This window comes from Colletes gigas, unplaced genomic scaffold (assembly GCF_013123115.1).
Source record: "Colletes gigas isolate AHSC1104 unplaced genomic scaffold, ASM1312311v1 Colletes_gigas_Sc00006, whole genome shotgun sequence".
In the NCBI taxonomy this organism is placed as follows: Eukaryota; Metazoa; Arthropoda; class Insecta; order Hymenoptera; family Colletidae; genus Colletes; species Colletes gigas.
The window spans coordinates 1642503-1660373 of NW_025106635.1; the positions used below are offsets into that span (position 1 = coordinate 1642503).

At 43.5% G+C, this 17871-nt stretch overlaps 1 protein-coding gene across 4 annotated transcripts in view; it reads left to right on the plus strand.

The window, feature by feature from the left end:
* Positions 1 to 17871, plus strand: part of LOC122395933 (nascent polypeptide-associated complex subunit alpha, muscle-specific form) — a 331231-nt gene that overhangs the window by 12388 nt on the left and 300972 nt on the right. The window contains exons 1-2 of one of the 4 annotated variants that reach the window (XM_043393874.1): positions 4273 to 4689; positions 5266 to 5631. The exons of 1 other annotated variant lie outside the window; for it this stretch is intronic. The gene's annotated coding sequence lies outside the window, so the exon portion shown is untranslated. Of the gene's footprint in view, positions 1 to 4272; positions 4690 to 4748; positions 5632 to 17871 lie in introns of those variants that run through there. 2 more of the 4 variants (XM_043393873.1, XM_043393875.1) reach the window with 2 other exon arrangements.

The window sequence follows — 17871 nt, forward strand, 5'->3', positions numbered from 1 at the left end:
AGGGCCCGGTTGGGAACGTTTCTGGCGGGACCCTCAAGCTCCTACAGTCGACGTATGTTTTAATTCAATTGCGGAAACTTTCGTACAAATACAGTTTTACTCGACAAGGGTAGAATAGATTACGTTAACGCGTTAGAGTTATGTTTCTTAACTTGGGATTTACTCACCTTGATCCTGAAGTCAACAATGCTTTCCATAAGTACTTTATGGCGAGAGGAAGGAAGATTTTGAGACAAAGAACTTGTAAACAAAGCGGCAAAAATGGGGAATCCTTCCCAGCCACATATGTAGCGAGCTAGAACGTTGAAATCGAGGAGTAATGTGGTCGAATTTACGAGAACGGTAAGAATAACGAAGCTACGCATTTTGGATAGAACGAACAAACGTGGAAAGTCGAGAAGAAAGACAGGGACCATAAACCACATCCTGATAGTAAAACAAGAAAGCCACTAAGGATTGAGAAAGTGTGAGTTTAGAGTGGGTTGACAAAACACGGCAAGAAGGATATAAAAGACGTAAACGGGAAAAAGCAGAACAGCGCGGAAACACGACGATCAAAACAGCAAGATGGATCATATGTGTGGCCAAGATTCATGGAACATAAGAAAACCAAAACAAATATCGTTTAATTGATAGAAGGTTTTGCAGTCTCTTTTTTGCTATTTAAGGCTAGAGATCATTTCATTTTCGTGTCCTTTTCTTTCACAAAAAGTTCAGAAAGGTTGTCCTTTTTGTAGCCTACATAGTAGTGTAACCTTTTAAGAAGGTACAACTGAGAATCCTATTCGAAGGCAACTTGCATAGTAAGGGGAGCTGAATCGAGTCGGACTCTAACAGTATGTATCGAGAGGATATGATAACATTCTACCGTTTATGCAATCTAATGGAACGAAACAGTGCCGCTGATAAGAAACTCTGCGTGTAAGAAGCTTCGTGCTATTGCAAGGATATGAACAACGTTTTATGCGGCACATGAAGTATCTACGCTTGAGCCCCAGACAAGGAACATACGTAATGCATGTCTGCGGCTTCGTGGTTTTATTTGAAGCTCGCTCGAGATTCAATTGGAGAAAACGAGGAAAGCTCACGGGTGAAACAGAGTATTCGCTCGAGCGGGGGCTTTCGAAACGCTTTGGGCACTTTCATGCATTGCGAAAGATTCAAACGGAGGCCGGAGGAGAATGATTTGGGTCGTGACCTAGATTTGGCATTCTGTACGTTCTTTCTCTGTCTTTTCCTCCGTTTTTGCACCGTCTTCATCCACGTACGCTGTTCGGTCGCGTTGCTACATCGTCGAACGCCGTAATTGGCGCCGGTTGATCGCCGCCATTTATAGGAATTACCGACAATCTTGTAATTTCGCGAACGTGGACGCGACGTATCCTTGAATCGATCCTACACGGTCCCGTAGTAAATTAATTGTAATACAATTTTAAGGAAAGAAAAATCTACGAAGTTACGACAATTTCAAAGTGGGTGTGTCGAATCGCTCCGCGTGTTTGTCGCATTTTTATTGACTACTATCTCTGCATTATCGCGTCACTTTGTCGAAATAAAGAAGGACAAGTACGGAAACCTTATCTGCGAGCGTAGTCTTAACTGTCAATGTCAAGCCTCGAACGAATCGACCAAGTTTACGTCTCGATATCATAGCATTACAAGTACATGATGATTCGAATACTTTTCAAATATTTTTAACAATCTCTTTTTCCCCACTCTCTTTAAGACTGCTCGTGGCTCGATGTTGCTAAAGTTAATCGTCGCATCAAACGTTGTAAAGTTTGCGTTGCTTTCCTGTTTAGTACGAAGACAGACTTGCGAGTGTCTTGCCTGAATGAAATGACTCATCTTGAAACGGCGCTAGGTGGTATGCATAAAATCTTGTCCGCGCTTCCGGCGGTAATCCACACGTGAAATTTGCACTTTGGAGAAGTGCCAGTTCATCCGTGCGTCTCTTCCACTGCGAGCCACCTCCTCAAAATCGACACCAACGTGTCTTCCTGTGCGATCGAAGATGAGGCGGATGACGGGCGTTCCAAGTGATTAATGTCGTGCAGTCTCTATCGGTTGCCGTGTTTACCGGCGCGATGTCGACAACTTGTTGGACATCGGCGCGAGTCGCGACTAGACACGTACGAAAGTTACTCAACGGCTTTGGTAAGTCGGCAAGGTTTCGCGTACCCGTACCCCGTCGTGCCTCGGTTTTCGAAGGTGGCAGAAACGGTTGCACAAACCCAGGTAACGTGCAATTTACCGATCCTTCGATGCAATTATGGAACGTGAACCAAACACAATTAACCCTAGAATGACTCTGTAGGTTCAACGATGACAACACAAAATTTTAATCTCGTCCACAGGAGCGTAAAAAAGACATTCTTTTGCAACGATTAAGGCTAGTTTCCATGGTCACGATTTAGCAGAAAACTGGCAGTGTACGCGTTCACGTTTAATAATAGCATCAAAGCAGAAGCGCGTGGGACTAGCTACAGAAATTCATTCATAAATTGGAAAGTACTCTCTACTCTTCTCAGTTGTTCCGTTATTTCTTGATACTTCCGTCAATCTTATATCGTTATTTCTTATCCTATTCCGCTCTTCTATTAAATGCTTCAACGTAGAATCAACGTAGCATACATTCCCCCCTTCGTACTGAATCAATATTTGTTCCCTTCATCGGAATTCCCACACCTTGCTGGAGAAGCTACAGTTACTGAAATTCAAAACGTTTTTGTCGAGAATCTTTGAAGCATTCATGCCTCATCATTTTATTACTGTATTTTCCATTTTCCGGATGGCCCGAATATAAAATATTCAAAGTATAAAGGAAGAGGTAGTACGATGTTATTAATTTCGTTTCGGCTATTTTAAAAGTATACCTTCGCTGATATTACGCGAGGAGTCAACGCTATACATCTTCTGGAGAGTTTCCAGAGGCAGTCAGGAGCCACAGCAAAGTAATGATCTCGTTTTTTGGAAACTTTCCAATGTTTCCCGATTCGATAGTTCTTACATTACTCAACGTTTGTGATATTTCACGTACGAAGGTCCGCTGCATTGTATTGTTTCGCAATGTATCCATAGACAAGCGTTGGTAATGAATATTTCTTTATTCTTTCTTATTTTTCCATCGTATAGTTGCAGATTATAAAGATCAGTTTAGTCGACAAAAGGAAACTACTTTGATTTCATTTTTTATGGTTTTTATCATTTCATTTCGAGTACCTCTCGCTTCCTACTTTATACTTTATACGTCTTTCAATGCATACTACCTTTAACATTTGCAATATAAAGTTATACTCGATCGCGAAAGCTTTCCCGCCTCTTTATATTTATACTCTCACATCTTACGTTTCGTTTCGCTGTTAAATATTTCTCTAGCGACCGCATCCTCTCTCTCTCTCTCTCTCTCGTACATTGCGACGTTTCTTTTCTCTTTTACCTACACGTATTTCTGTTTTATCTGTATCACTTAACTTTTCACCGCTGGATGACTGCTCCTTCTGCATTCTTATTTATCGACCCATCTAAACTCGAGGTTGTCGATTGGAAACTATCCTACAATGACGCATACAAATAGCACATCGTAACAATCGTTAGTCAACTATTACGATGGGTTCGATATACAATCAGTTTGGTAGTAATAAAAATGCTGTAAAGAAAAGAAGAAGCAAGGGAAAGGATTTTCCTAGCTCGAATCGCACAATAGCGAGGCCGTCGTCTGCTCGGCAATTAATTACCCAACGCGGCACGATCGACAACGTCTTGGGACTCGAAAGCAACACTTAATTACCGTGCTCCGTCCCGTTGATCGGCGGAACGATACTTTGGCTGGTTTCTTAAATTTGTTGATCGCGAGGGGTTTTCGCGTCTATCGGTATTCTCGCGCGCTGCGTTATCGTTCGGCACGCGGTCGCTCACGAATTCGGAGTAACGAGTAAATTCCGATAAGTTACCGGTGTGTCGGAAACTTTGGTGGGAGGGGGCGGTGGGTGGCGGGGGTTGTTTGGTGCGGGGAGGAGGTTGTTTCGGAGGGGAAAGAGCGGGAACGCGAGACTAAGCGGGAGGACTGGCGAGGAACGCGCGGCGAGGAAGGTGGGCCGTGTGTTCTAGAGAGGGAAGAGCAAGAGGCAAGAGGGTGGCGGCTGGGAAGCATTGGCGAGGGTGGGCGGGAGGGAAGGAGCGCGCTATCGGCGAGCGCCTCGGTTCGGCCGAGTCGGCCGACGTCGGCCTCGATCAGCCGCTCGGCGCTCAGTTCGAGTCGGACCTCCGTTGTAGTCGGATTGTGACGTTCTGCCGCGCTGTCTCTCTCTCTTTTTCTCCTTCTCCTTCTATCTTCTCTCATTCCCTCCCGTGGGCACGCGCGCGTCACTGTGTATGTGTGTTCCTCGTTTTCCCTCTGTGTCCCCCTTTTCCCTCGCAACGACAACGAGTTCCGCCCAGTGAAAAAGAGCCGAGTTTTCCTGCAAATAAGACGCGTCCTCGACGGCAGTTGTTTGTTTTCTGGTTTCGCGGTGTCGCGGTGACACAACAGCGAAGCCGAAGGAAGGGTTCCGCGCGCGTCGCGAGGATAGGAGAGACAACAAGAGAGCCCGCGTGTACCGTGCCGCCCGTGTGTGGGTTCCCGTCGTGGTCGTTGTCGCCGTCGTCGTTGGTGGTGCGAAGAGTTTCAGTCAACGGAAGGAGAAGTAGGTTAGCACACGGTGCCTTTCGCGTCCGTGGTAAAATATACCCGGTTCTCCAACCGCTTCTCTACGCCTTTTACCAGGAGTCATGAGTGTGTACCATCCCGATGTGGTGACGTTCAACCGACGCGCACTTCTTTTACGTAACGAAAGCGCGTTAGAACGCGCGCGTGCGCTCTATATGTAATCCGTCTCGGTTTCTGTCCTGCTCGTTTCTCTGTTGCGAGCGAGAATCTTCGATCATCGATAGTACATCGCGTTCTCGTACGTTCTCGTGTTCCATCGGATCGGCCGATCGGTTGCTTTCGTTAACCAGTGGCTCTGTAGGATTTCGTGCCGCATTGCTTTTACGTCTGTCGACGCGCGACGCGCGACCCGTCGTCGGTTCCGGAGTGTGGTTCGATTTTCGCGCTTTCCCATGGTTCTCGCTTCGATAGTTGTAATCGATTGCACTCGATACGATTCGGTTCTTTCGACTCGACCAAGTTCACGGGGCAAAGCGCGCGTCCGTAGTACCGCGAACGCGGCAGTTCCTTCGGAGAATCTCTCGAGTGCGGTCGTAACCAACGTTCGTGGTTTTCAGTAAGGAGTTTTCTTCCATCGGATACGATACCCAGGCGTTTATGTACACATACACGCGCAGACGTTGAAAATATGGTGCTATTCGACCAACGACTTCTCGGCATCGAGTACACTTCATTGATGCAATTTCGTATTGTTTGTGGTGCTTCGTGAAAGGTGTGTTCGTTCAAACCTCAAGGCGGTGCGACTGTTTCGTGTGTGATTTGAATCAATGATTCGAAAGAAAAGCCGATTACTCGGCGATAAAAAAAAAAAAGTGAGAGTTTTATCAGTGCAGTACTACGTTTTTCTCTGTGGATTATTGGATATACTATACGCTTGCTCTGCGACCAGCCGACGGAGCGCAATATCGCTGCTCGCAATTTATGTAAGTGACTAAATTACTATTTTAAACGTTACTTTCCCGATTGCGATCGATACAAGTACGCTGTTTGTCAACGTCGTCAGCGATGCTCGTTCTTCGCTCGAGCTATCGTTTCGTTGTTTTCCATGGAGCTCTCGATCGTATTTATCTTTCCGCTATCCTTTTTTTTACATCGCAACCGAGGATACGAACGTGGCTGCGAATTGAAAGAACATTCGAGTAATTGCGTCATCGACCAAGTTACATACGTTGCGTATAGGATTGTGTTTCGTGATAATATTCTTCTTTGCCCAACGTAACAAAAATCGTTGCTCCGAAACTACGATCGAACGTTGTTCGCGACAACGGTTTCGTTGTACCGCGCGTTCGCAACGAAAACTGGTGCGTGACGTTGGAAATTATTCTCAAACGTTAACGGGATATCGATGCTTCGCGAATACGTAATTATTAGGTTAGAGGTTAGTTTCGGGTTGTAGGTAAATTGAGTTGGCTTCGACACGGCTGCTGGCAGCAATCATGGGACTCGAATATAAATTCTATTCACTATAAATTCCATTCTGATGACCGTCTTTCTCGCGAGTCCTTGCCAGCTTGTGTTTGCAAACAAATTTTCGTTGAGCTTTTGGCAGACGATACTCTCGCGATCGATTTCATTTTCGTTCGCGTTTAGTTTAACGATACTCCGAAACGTTTATCCAGATAACGAACTTTCCCTCTGGCTTCTAATTGTTATATTCGACATTGAACGGGTTATTTTCACGAGTTCGTGAAACGTTGTTGCTCGTTTGATGATCTATTTAAGTTTCATCGCATGGAAATGTTAGCGAGGAAAGAATGTTTCGTCGAGAGAGTGAAACTTGGTTTGAAAGTCGTCGCGGCGTCTCAGCCTCCTTTATTCATTGTTGTTTACGTTTTGTATCGCTCCATTGTCAAAGAATTATTACGGACAAGTGCAATGCCATCGATGTCGGGACTGTGCGGCACGTTTCTCGGCAAATTAAGTCTTTGCACTTGTACTTGCGGAAAGTGACAGTCGTTTCGACGAACTACGTAATGCATACATAAATTTAAACATACAGCGACTCGAATCGCTTTGCAAACACGGGTGGTGGTTCATTATAGCCTTAAACTTTTCCCGGTCGGTGTTTGCATATAGTGGACGACATACTTGCACCGTTTCCGGCGATAATAAATCGATCGTGAAATTCTTTACAAACTTCGTGTTCTTTGTTCTTAACGTTTTAATACGAAAAAACAATTTATGCAGGATCGCGGCTCCAAAAGAACGTTCGAAAACTTGTTCGTAAAATGAATAATTGAAGAGCTCGTAGTATTTATTAAAACGAAGGATTGTCATTGGAAGAAGAATGCATGGAAAAGTACGGAGGTACTATGTATGTATGTAGTATTCCAATGAATAGAGTCGAGTTCGTGCGGATGTTTGAAAAGCTTGCATAGAAATGAGATTAAATTGAAGGGTACCGCGATACGAGACAAAATTCCAGAAACTGTAATTAAATATGAAAAGAACTTTTAATATGTTACTACTTTGCGCACAGAGAATTGGACGAACCTGTAATATTCCCTTTTTCGTCGACGTGTACTCAGACAAATTTTAACGATGCGTTTAAACCGCTAGAATTACGGGACGGGCTTTCTTTTTAATTGTATTTTAATGAAGCTCGCGCGCTCTTTAATTGACATCGATTGACTTTCGAGTTTATCGAACACGGAGTTGTAAAAAAGCAACGTTACCCGACTCCGTCCGAGGAAAAGAAAAACGATCGTTTGTTCTCGGCAGTTCGTTCGAATTCTATTAATTCTTTTGGAACGTATACATTATTATTACAATGTCTTTATTACGCAAGTACGCAATACCCAGGTATTAATGAAATATATTGTAACAAACTGTTGCTGGAATTTCTGTACAGTGCTTTGCAGTATGAAAAGCGAATTTGAAATTTTTTAAGTCTGTGAATATTTTCTCGTTAGGCCAGGATCGATTGAAATGCAACCGTGAGTTTTCCTTATGGCCAGCAAACGTATTTTAACCTGATATTGTTGATGCATCGTTCGAAACCTCCGAATGGTTGCACTTTGTGCAAGCAGCGTCAAAGACGGTAGCTAGAACTTTGAATAATTATTCGTATAGCGTAACCGTTTGCAAGCAAATTAATTGTGGGACGTCCCGGTAACCTCGTTACTTGTTCCTCGCGTTCTGCCTTCTTCCTCTCTGGCGCGCTTCAAGGATCCACGCGTGCAGATCGAGCGAGACGAGCCATAAAACGACGTCGTTACACAGACTCTGTAAAATTATCGAATTACAAACTGTTTCGTTTCTTCGTTCCGAGGACGTGCTTTCTACGCTTATTACTTTACGCGCTGCACAGTGAATCAAATGGCCTAATTCCCTCTTTGATGTTTCGTTCGCGGCAGTATACTGGCAAATTTATTGGTCGCTCGAAATATCAAGTCGTTTCGTCCTTGCGGGTTTTTACGCGAATTTTAAACCACGTTCTACGCTCTTTTAAACATTTATTATATTTAAGAGAATATTTTTATCGATTATCCAACGTTTACTGCGGCGAGTCCGTTTCGGGGGATTGCTCGTTTTCCGATTATGTCATCGAGGTAAAAATTCGCGAAAGAAATTTTTTAGTTTCTAAATACAGCGCAGATTTAGCTAGCAAACGCCGTAATAACGAGAATAAGGGGGAAACATCGTGGCCACGGGCCGAGCTGGTTGTGTAACTGCGGACGTAATTAAAGATAGTTTTCAGTTGTCGCGACGCGTTCGGTCGTGTGAGTTATTGAAACGATGCGTGTAGTTCTTATCTGTTCCATACACGAGTGACGTTAACCTTGTACTTTTATCGGGTAGGCCGCAATCAACACTTGGACGAGGAAGAAGGAAGCATGTAACTGTGGCTGTACTGTTTTCGGTAATTCTGCAGTTTACCGACTTCTTCCAATTTCGATCGATCGATTTCAGTTTTTTAAAAGAAGCTTCATTTTCTCGCTAGAACGACAAATCGATTCGGTGAACTCGAGAAACTAGAATACTTTTTGTTTTATTAAGCAAACGTGAAATTGTAAATTTTTCCTCTCGTAAAATTAATTATATCGTTCTTCGTTCGACTCCAACTTAAAACTTGAACTTGCTTAGCACGCGTCGAAATTGCCTCGTAAGATCGTTAACTTTTTTTAAGCAATGTATTGAAAAAAAGTCTAAAGTCAAACAGTTAAAATTGAGAAAAGTCACTAAACTGGAAAATTACTCTGTTTCCTTTCGATGTTTCTCGACGGCTACGCTGTTCAAAATAATTAAAATACCCTGTACAGAATTCTCTCTCCCGTTTTACCTCGCTGCGTTCGCGCCAAAACTTTCCGGATACTCAGCTCGCTATTCTCGCTGCATAAATTCCGTTCTGGCACAACGCACTGGCCGCCCCTGAAAACGTACTCCCCCGCACCTCCCCCCAAATGTAAACGTACGCTTTTCAGCCACTCTGCCGCTACTGCTGCTTCCCAGCCACTTTAAAGAACGTACACTCCACGAATTCTTCTTTTCGAAATATTACGGTCAAAGTAAATACTCGAAAACACTTAAATACCAGAAACAATTATTATTAAACGTTTTCATTACGCGTTTGGGGAAGTGTGTAGGTACACGAATACAGAGGGTGACGGTAACAATATTCCGCGTGTAAATTAAGTAGCGAACAAAATTTGATCTCGATTTAACGATGGTCGCTTGCGAACGATGTGATTGAGCGTCGCGTAAAGATAAACATCTTCTGTTTGCATTGCAATGAAAATTCGGTGGAAGGAGAATGTCGCCCCCTTAACTCGATACCGCAAGTTGGCACTATAACGTGCTGGTCACGTAACAGCCGGAACGATACATTGCCCTATTCCTGGAATTTTACCTCCGCAAAGTCTGTATTTCAAAAACGTGGAGCGATTTTTGGTACGCTCGAAAAATATGAAGCTAAATGCGGTCCGCGTCCACGCGAGCTTTCGCTATTTTAAAGTTTCAAGTGTATCGAAAAATTATTTCCAACGTGTTGTTACATTTTTAAAAGGTAAAGAGAGTTCTGCGTTAGAAAGTGTGACCGAGATGTTTAGGAATATGGTTTCTAGGAATGCGTGCAGGCGTCGAAACGGCTGAGTAGCAGCTTGTGGGTTTATGTATGTGTGTCAAGTTGGTTCCTTAAGAGTGACCAGCGTGTAGTCGGAAGTGTGCAGTCGGTTGCACCACGGTTTTTTCGAAAAACAATTTTATTTGAGAACGTCCGAGTGAGTTTGAACAGCGTGTTTCTCTAAGCTGTTTGTCCAAACTTTACCAGAGGATTTTACTAACATTTTTTATAGCCTTTTAAAGAGTTGTGAGGTTTGGAGGAAGCGTTCGAAGTAGCTCTTCGAGCAGGAAAATGGACAGCGTTTTCTCATTGAGCTTTCCACAATATAATTCTTATCGGTTCTCCTTATCTAATTATGATTGTTTACATTCCGCTATCGTATCCGCGGAACGAATTAAGTAATGCTCACGTGCTTCATAGTTTATTGGAATGCTGGAAATCTTTACGTTATATGCATAGTTAGAAATGTTTTTAGATCGGACAGGAAGTATTAATTAAGCGTGTTCAAGTTAGGTTGTAAAACTCACCTTTTTACTCTGCTTGTAATATTTGGTTCAAACTTAATACAGAACTGAACGTGAACAAAAATTTTTATGGAGCAAGAAGAAAGTAGCTGCAGCTTCCTTGTTGATATTTTCGAGGAATAAAACTTCTTAGTAACATACAGACGACAGTACATTGTGCTTTTCTGCATTTGTGCAATAAAGAATATACTTTCGTTTACATGTTACTCCGAGAAGTTTTATTTCTCAAATATATCAACAAGGAAGTTACCTCCTCGATCTTTGTTAACGAATATTTCTAGCAGGGGGGTAGGTGGAATCGCGTCTTTAAGTGCCCCTGGATGCGCTGTTGTTGTCTGTCCAAATACTCTCGCGGCATTTCTTTCATCCTCTCCGTAATTTGTTTTCTACTCAGGAATCGAAAAACTTTAGGGTCCTAATTCCGTGTAATCCATCAACGGGGTAGCCTGTTTCACGTGGCCGTGCGATCGAAAATTCATCCGTGGCACGAAACAGGATGTGAACAATTTCACGCGGACGCAGACACACACGCTGCACCGTGTTGCATCGAAGGCTCGTTCGAAAAGGTCGGTGCAGGTCCCATTCTCACCACCTGCTCGCAGATTGTGAGGACATTTTTCTGGCGTCTGGAAAATTTCCCTGCTCTGCTCTTTCGATCACAAAGGGGAACCGGGTTTCTCGAATGTTCGCTGACCTTTGTAACCTTTTATTATACGTACACGTTCGGTCACAATGGAAACGGTTCCTTGGCCGCTGGTGGAGAGTGTCCCCGTAAAGTTCCGCAAAGAAAAGAAGAAAAAAACCGAAGGAAATATCGTCGCCGAGACGGCGAACGTTAATGGCGTTTTCAATCGGGTTGAATTTTTACCGAGAAAGCGTCTTTTCGCTTTTCCAAAAGCCCTTTGACTCGAGTCGACTTCAAAGCGATAGAAAATCATTCCCGTTCCGTGCGCCGTGGCCGAGGCAATCGTTCTTTCGATCTTTAAAGCCATCACCATTTATCTCGGCCACTTTTCATCTTATTACTCTAATTATTTCTACTTTGTTATTAACTTCGCCACGTTAACAGAACAGTACACGGTTATTCGTTTGCTGTTTATTAGACGTCTTTAAACTTTTTCGTCCAACTTTTAGAAATATATCGTTACGAATATGCTTCGTATAGAAATAGAAAAGAAAATATCGAAGGAAAAACAAAATTTATAAATATGCTCAACGTTTCATATTTATTTATATGCGTGGATAAGTAATTATAGAAGCTATTTTATTCCGACGCGAAGAGAAACGATAACGCGGGAAAACGCAAACGAGGGGTAAAACGTGGATGATCGGGTCTATTTATTGCTTCGAAGCTCCCTGAAAACAGGGGCGCGAATACGCGGCAGGACTGTGAAAGGACTATATCGATTTCGCGGTAAGAACGAGCGTTTCTATGACGAAGTCACCTCGCAGTTCACGGCATAAATCTCATGGGCTTAGTCCAAGCAATGCTGAACACGCGACCAAGGATCCTTTTCCGAACGTGTATACGCGCACACTGGGAACGTACATATATCTTTATCCTTATACTTACTTCTGCACACGAACATATGGGAGAGTGCACGAACCTCGCTGAGATGCTTGGTAAATTTGCAAATGGAAAGGAAAGCCGACGACCTCTATACCTTCTTCGAGGAAAACGAAGGATGCAGGCAAAAGAGGAGAGTTTTTGTACAAAAAATGAAGTATTCGGGTCGTTGAATGAGGGAGGACGTTGAATTTAGAGTAACATCGTTTCGTGGTTCCATACATCGGGATGATTTATACGAGAAACATTTCATTTTTATTTCGTACCAGGTAAACAACGATCGTTTACTCTAATGTGGCAAATAATACTTGGAAATTTATTCATATGAAAGTCGAATAAATGTTGATCGTAAATATTTTGTTTGTCCGTGGAATTTGAGGTTTTGTTTTCGAAGTGAATATTTGTTACGAGTTAGTGTGTCTGTCCATTACCCGCCGTTTCTACTTACGATAAAGTACAACTCCTATTCTACCGCGTACATAATGAATGCTCAATGTACAGTATCATTTCGATAGATCGCGAAGTAAAATACATCCTCTAAAGATAGAAATAAATGTTGGAGTTATCCACAGTTTTCTGCGTGGAAAATTTTCTTCCACTATGGATCGTAAGGCGCTCCCGCCCTTTTCCTAGGGGTCGCGTACTCCACTTCGGAAAACGTCGCCTTAAACCTTCGACCTTTAGTTGGAAAATGTCATCCGCTTTGTGGTAATTTTTTACATCGATGCAGAAACACAAAGCGCACCGTACGTTTTACGATTACGTTCGATTTTTACGATTCGTGAAAGGAATCGTATGAGAAAGAGCACTCAGACGTCCTTGTACTTTATCGGAAGTTGAATCGAAGCGTCGACCGATGGTGTGATATCGGATAATACGCGGTATATCCGCGTGTCGAGGCGTTCGAAGAAGATCGTCGAAGCGGTTCTTCTTTCTCTTATCCACTAACCTTGAGTAGCTGACGGGCTCTCGAAGGTTACCCGATTGGTTCGGCGTAAATGAATCCAGCTAATCCGCCCGAAGCCCAGTGCAGACTATTTCAATCGCGGTGTACCCTCGTCCGACTCTACATTTTATTTTAAAGAGTATCTTTTGTACCTTATTCCCATGATTTAGGGATGGTAACCATACATCGAGTCCACACTCAGGTTCGTAACTAATTATATATCCCGAACTAACGTTTATTTGTTCGTACTTCGTACGCGTTTGGAATGAAATTGCCTTGCCAAGTATTTATTAGCGTTGTTCTTCTTTCGAATTCCAAACGGATAGAATCGAGCGGAAGCATTCAAGCGCCATGCTTTTTGGAGTCGACTCTTTCGGTTGCAATCGCTTCGAGGAATGGCTTTGAGAGATTTTTCGGCGCGATAGATCGTCCCACGTCGACGCTTCGAACAGAGTAACGCAATAGTCTTTAAAGTTTTCCGAGTCGGACGCTTTCGTGTATCTGGCTGTGTGTTGTCTTTTCCGGTGTTGCGCCGCTCTCATTTCCATACGCGCAAGACCGTGAATAAAACACGGAATGGGACGTAAACCTGGTTAATATCTGTGTTCACGCAGTGGAATGAGTGTTGTTAATACTCGAGTAATTGTTATTATCGCGAAAACTATCCGTATACCGTGATACCGCATCCAGTAATTTAACCCTTTGTGGTTTCGTGCAATTATTTTCACTGATATACTTTCGATCGTGATTAACTGTTTACAGAGGAAGTCGTAGATATTTCCGTACAAACTTCTTCGATGCGTTCTCCCTTAAAAACATCGTCGGGGTCGATACGTCCGGGAATAGTTCACGAACAGCAGAAAGTATCGTCGTACGAAACGTTTCGATGACGGGGCCAAAGGATGGAGAAGCGTCGGGGTCGAAAATACAGAGTCGGTCGTTCATTTTTTACAGCTTTTACGGGACGGGTAGACGGATTATCATAATGGTAGCCAGTTCCGCGAAACTTCTTTTGATCGTACTCGCGAGAGACGAAGGCTCTCCATTGTTGAGCGCGGAGCAGATTTATGATGCGATCCACTTTGCCCTCGCTTCTCGCTTCCGGTTATTACGCGAAAGTCGGGCAAGAAAAGCCCAACTAGGATACGCGGCCGGTAGTTCGAAGAGGGTGGTGGCGGTGCTGGACTTCTTAAAACTCGGGCGAACGGATCCAATCTGAGAAGATTCGTTTCGTGTTCTCCGTGCATCGCCCCGAACGATCGAAGGGAAACCGGAGGGTGAATTTGGGTGAATCAACGAGCTTCCCTCTTAACGATGTTCGCCGATTTAATCGCACGACATTATCGTTTCCGTGGCTTGAACAGTCCATTCGGTTTCGTTGTATTCTATCCCGTTGGCTGTTGCAGCTGTTTCCATCGCAAACAGTCTTTAACGCGAGCCTATACATTTCATAAACGCGTATGAATCGTGTATAAAACACTTTTGTGTATCGCGAACAAGTTATGGGAGCCAGTTTCTCGGATTATCGTTTCGTTCTTGCGCTTCGTGGACGAAGAAGAAACAGGTACATATTGATTCTCATTGTAAATCGCATTGCTCGATACGGAATTACCGTGCGTCCGATAAAGATTCGCGGTCGAGCTGGTTGCGTAGATGTTCAACGCCGAAGGCTTATTCCCGACAATGTATTCGCGACGCTTAATCTTCGGTCGAATTGCTTGCATTAAACACCGCGAGTTCGCGTTCTACTCTCTCTCTCTCTCTCTCACTTTGCACATCGGTTCGCATTAACTGAATTCGTATCCTGATATATTTATAATCCATTCGAGTCGCCAGAAATAATCCAGGAATAGCGTTCAACCCCGTTAACTTAATTGCAATCCACCGTGTCAATCCATTAACCGTTTCTCTCGGCCGTTCTATCCCCGTCTCTCTCTGCTGTGCTCTCTTTCTCTCTCTCTCTCTATCTGCGTGAACGCTCTCCATGCAAATTCGCTCGTACACCGTAACAGACGTTCCTCCGGTGAATCGTCTCTATCGAAGCGAACGCCACCAGGACACGAGTTCGCGTCTCGCTATCAGTTTCGAAGGATAGCGCATAATGGTGAAATAAAATGAACGCGAGGGAATAGAACGCCGCCAGAAACGGAGACATCGAACGTAGCAGATTTATCGTCGGGACGGGGATGGTAACGTCGCGCGTATATAACGTATCGTACAGGTAGGGATGGGATCAAGCACATCGTAAGTTGTGCCAAAATCCGATTGAATGTAACGCGATCGAGACGTAAAAAATAACAAAAAAAAAAACAAAACCTGTTCGTAACAGTTTTCGATCGAACGCAATTAAAATGAAATTTTGGACCGCGGCTATCGGTTAATAGAAAGACGAAAGAACGAAGATTGAACACTAAACGATTAAGACTTATCGACGATCGGTGTCGAACCGATATTTGTTAGTGCAACGAATTTATACGCCGATGTATCACAACAGCGAGAACAGTTTGATATTTCATAATAAACTTGTACTCGATGCACAACCAGTTTACCAACTTTTTATTTCCGACGCGATCCAGATCTGCGATTTCACGATCGACGCGAGGTACGGCGATAGCGATCATCCTATTAAGTGAATAAATACAAGAGGCAGTCGCGACGAAACAAATGGTCTGCATATATTTATATAGACCAATGCATATGGTGATTTATAGCCCTCGTATATCATATCATAGTGAGATTGTAGTTTTGGTCGCGAGCTCGATTCGCCAAGCGATTCCAATAAGTTTAAAGCTTTATAAAAGGCTTTTCAACTGTTAGCTAATAAGTTTTCAATAACATCTGCGGGTAAAGATATACTGTTTTCCCAGAGAGAATCAAAGCCTTCGATAGAAATGTTTGTCGATAAACCACGATCGTTTGCGTTATACATATTTATGATTTGTTACTCTGACACACTTTCTCATCCTCGAGGATAACGGAGAGTCGTAAGATGGCCGCGATAAAAGGGACGACCGTGCACATCCCTCGAATTCCCTTTGGAGCGGCAGGATGTCGGGTCGGTGGATGTTTGACGTTGAACAATGCTTGCTTAGCCGCTATCCGCGTCCGTGATATATTCGTAGTCTATCGTTGGAGGAGAATGCCCGTGAAAAATCGTTCCGTGAGCGTTTTGCCTCACGCGACGGTTAACAGTGACGCGACGGGACGAGAGAGCGGACGTGAAACGAGGTCTCGACGAGGCGGAGGCGCTGCCCCCTCCTCCCCCTCCCTCCCCCTCATATTTACCGTGAACGCGTTTATCGAGCGAATTGAAAAGAAACGATGATGGTTCATGCTCGTGCTGAAATAAAAGTTTCTCGGTGAACGAGCCGATTCAAACCGATTCATTTTAATAAAACGTTTTCCGACTCTTTGTTCGCTATCTTTTTCAGTACGTGATAAACGTTACGCGACGAATGCGTCTCAATACTTTGCAATACATTGCTTTAATACTATTTTAACCCTTTCATAGTATATCATATAACTATACAGTGCCCAAAGAGTCGAGAAACGAAAGGATCGTGTATCAGACAATCAGGTGTTTTAACGAGGTACTCCGTGGGTCCTGGCAGTTGTTGTTACAACTTTTTCGATGTGATCGACAGCGCGATACTATCTCAGAGAACCTTTTTTGGCTGCTACGGGCCAAGTGACGAGGCTTTTTCAACCCTCGCTTAGAGTCGAAATTAATCACATTGTCATTTTGTCGTATCTGATTGGTCTTACTGTGTAGTTTTTTATGTTAGGTCTTCGATCTGTCAGTGCGTTGATCGTTTACAATTTACCTCAAACAGGAAAATATATCGGAGACGTTTCAGAATAGAATTTATACATAGTTTAAATTATTTCTTACATTATGTGATCGATGAAAAATTTTAAGGGTTGGGTGTTCTAGGAATTATTGAAAATTAGTCGGTGCAGAAAGAATGTGCCTCGTCGTGGTATTATTTCGCGGTATCTTGTACGGAACGAGCGTAATTCCGTTGAGGTCTTTCGGAGGGGGAAAAAATACAGGTGCTCAGGGAAAGGATAAAAGAGAGGAACCATTGATATTTCCGGCGGTATAATCCTGCTTGTCGGACGATTCCGAGAGTGGTAGAGAAGGGTCGGCAGTTTGGGTGGAAGGTGGCAGGGACAAACCATTGCAATAAAGGATTCGTCGACCCTGGAAAACCTTCCCACAGGGAGCGGACCAAAGCCTCGAAAAAATATATCGAGCACCTCGCAACTGACACACGCCGGATAATAATTCTTCGGGAAACTAATTTCAATTTATGATTCCGTTATCAGTCCACGAGCATGAGCGCGCAGTACGTCCTGGTTGGTTTTGCTCCATTTTACTTAATTACCAACCACGTTTCCCGCGCGGTCTCTTGTTACACACACGCATCTGTATATTGCATTCTTCAACAGACTTCGTTCGCGTTGCGTCGTATCCTCTTTTCCGACTCGTTCATTTAACCACCGTCGAGTTTTTTAAAGGCAGTTACAAAAACGAATTTCTTATGTCTCGATCGAGGTCACATATAATGTGACAATTCTATTTTTAAAAACTAACCAAACGTTTCAAATTGAAATGTTCTGGGCTCACACTCTTACGAAAGATAAGAAACTGACGAGCACGTGTTGCGTGTCAGGCGATGTTCCAAATCAGAGCGGCACAAGCCGGCTGTCTACTAAATTAGCGGCACTAATTAATTCGCAATATTATGCCAAATGGTACAAAGGACAACATTCGATCACGGTAAATTACAGCCTAGTTACACTCGGTCGGAGTCGATTCTGCTTAGAAATTTAGTTAAGCGCCTCTGTTTAAATCTAGAAGTTACTTTGCGCGTCGAAACTTTTGTTTTCCCATCGTTCGGTTTAAAAAATGAAATCATTATTCCGTGGCAGCGTATACCAATTTTTCGTAAAGGATAATGGCTGAATTTTCCTAGTATCGATCACCTGCATGAAATTTCTCTGATCACACTTTCACGAGTCTGTCTGCATTTTACGTGAAAGCTTTCCCCTTTGATCTGT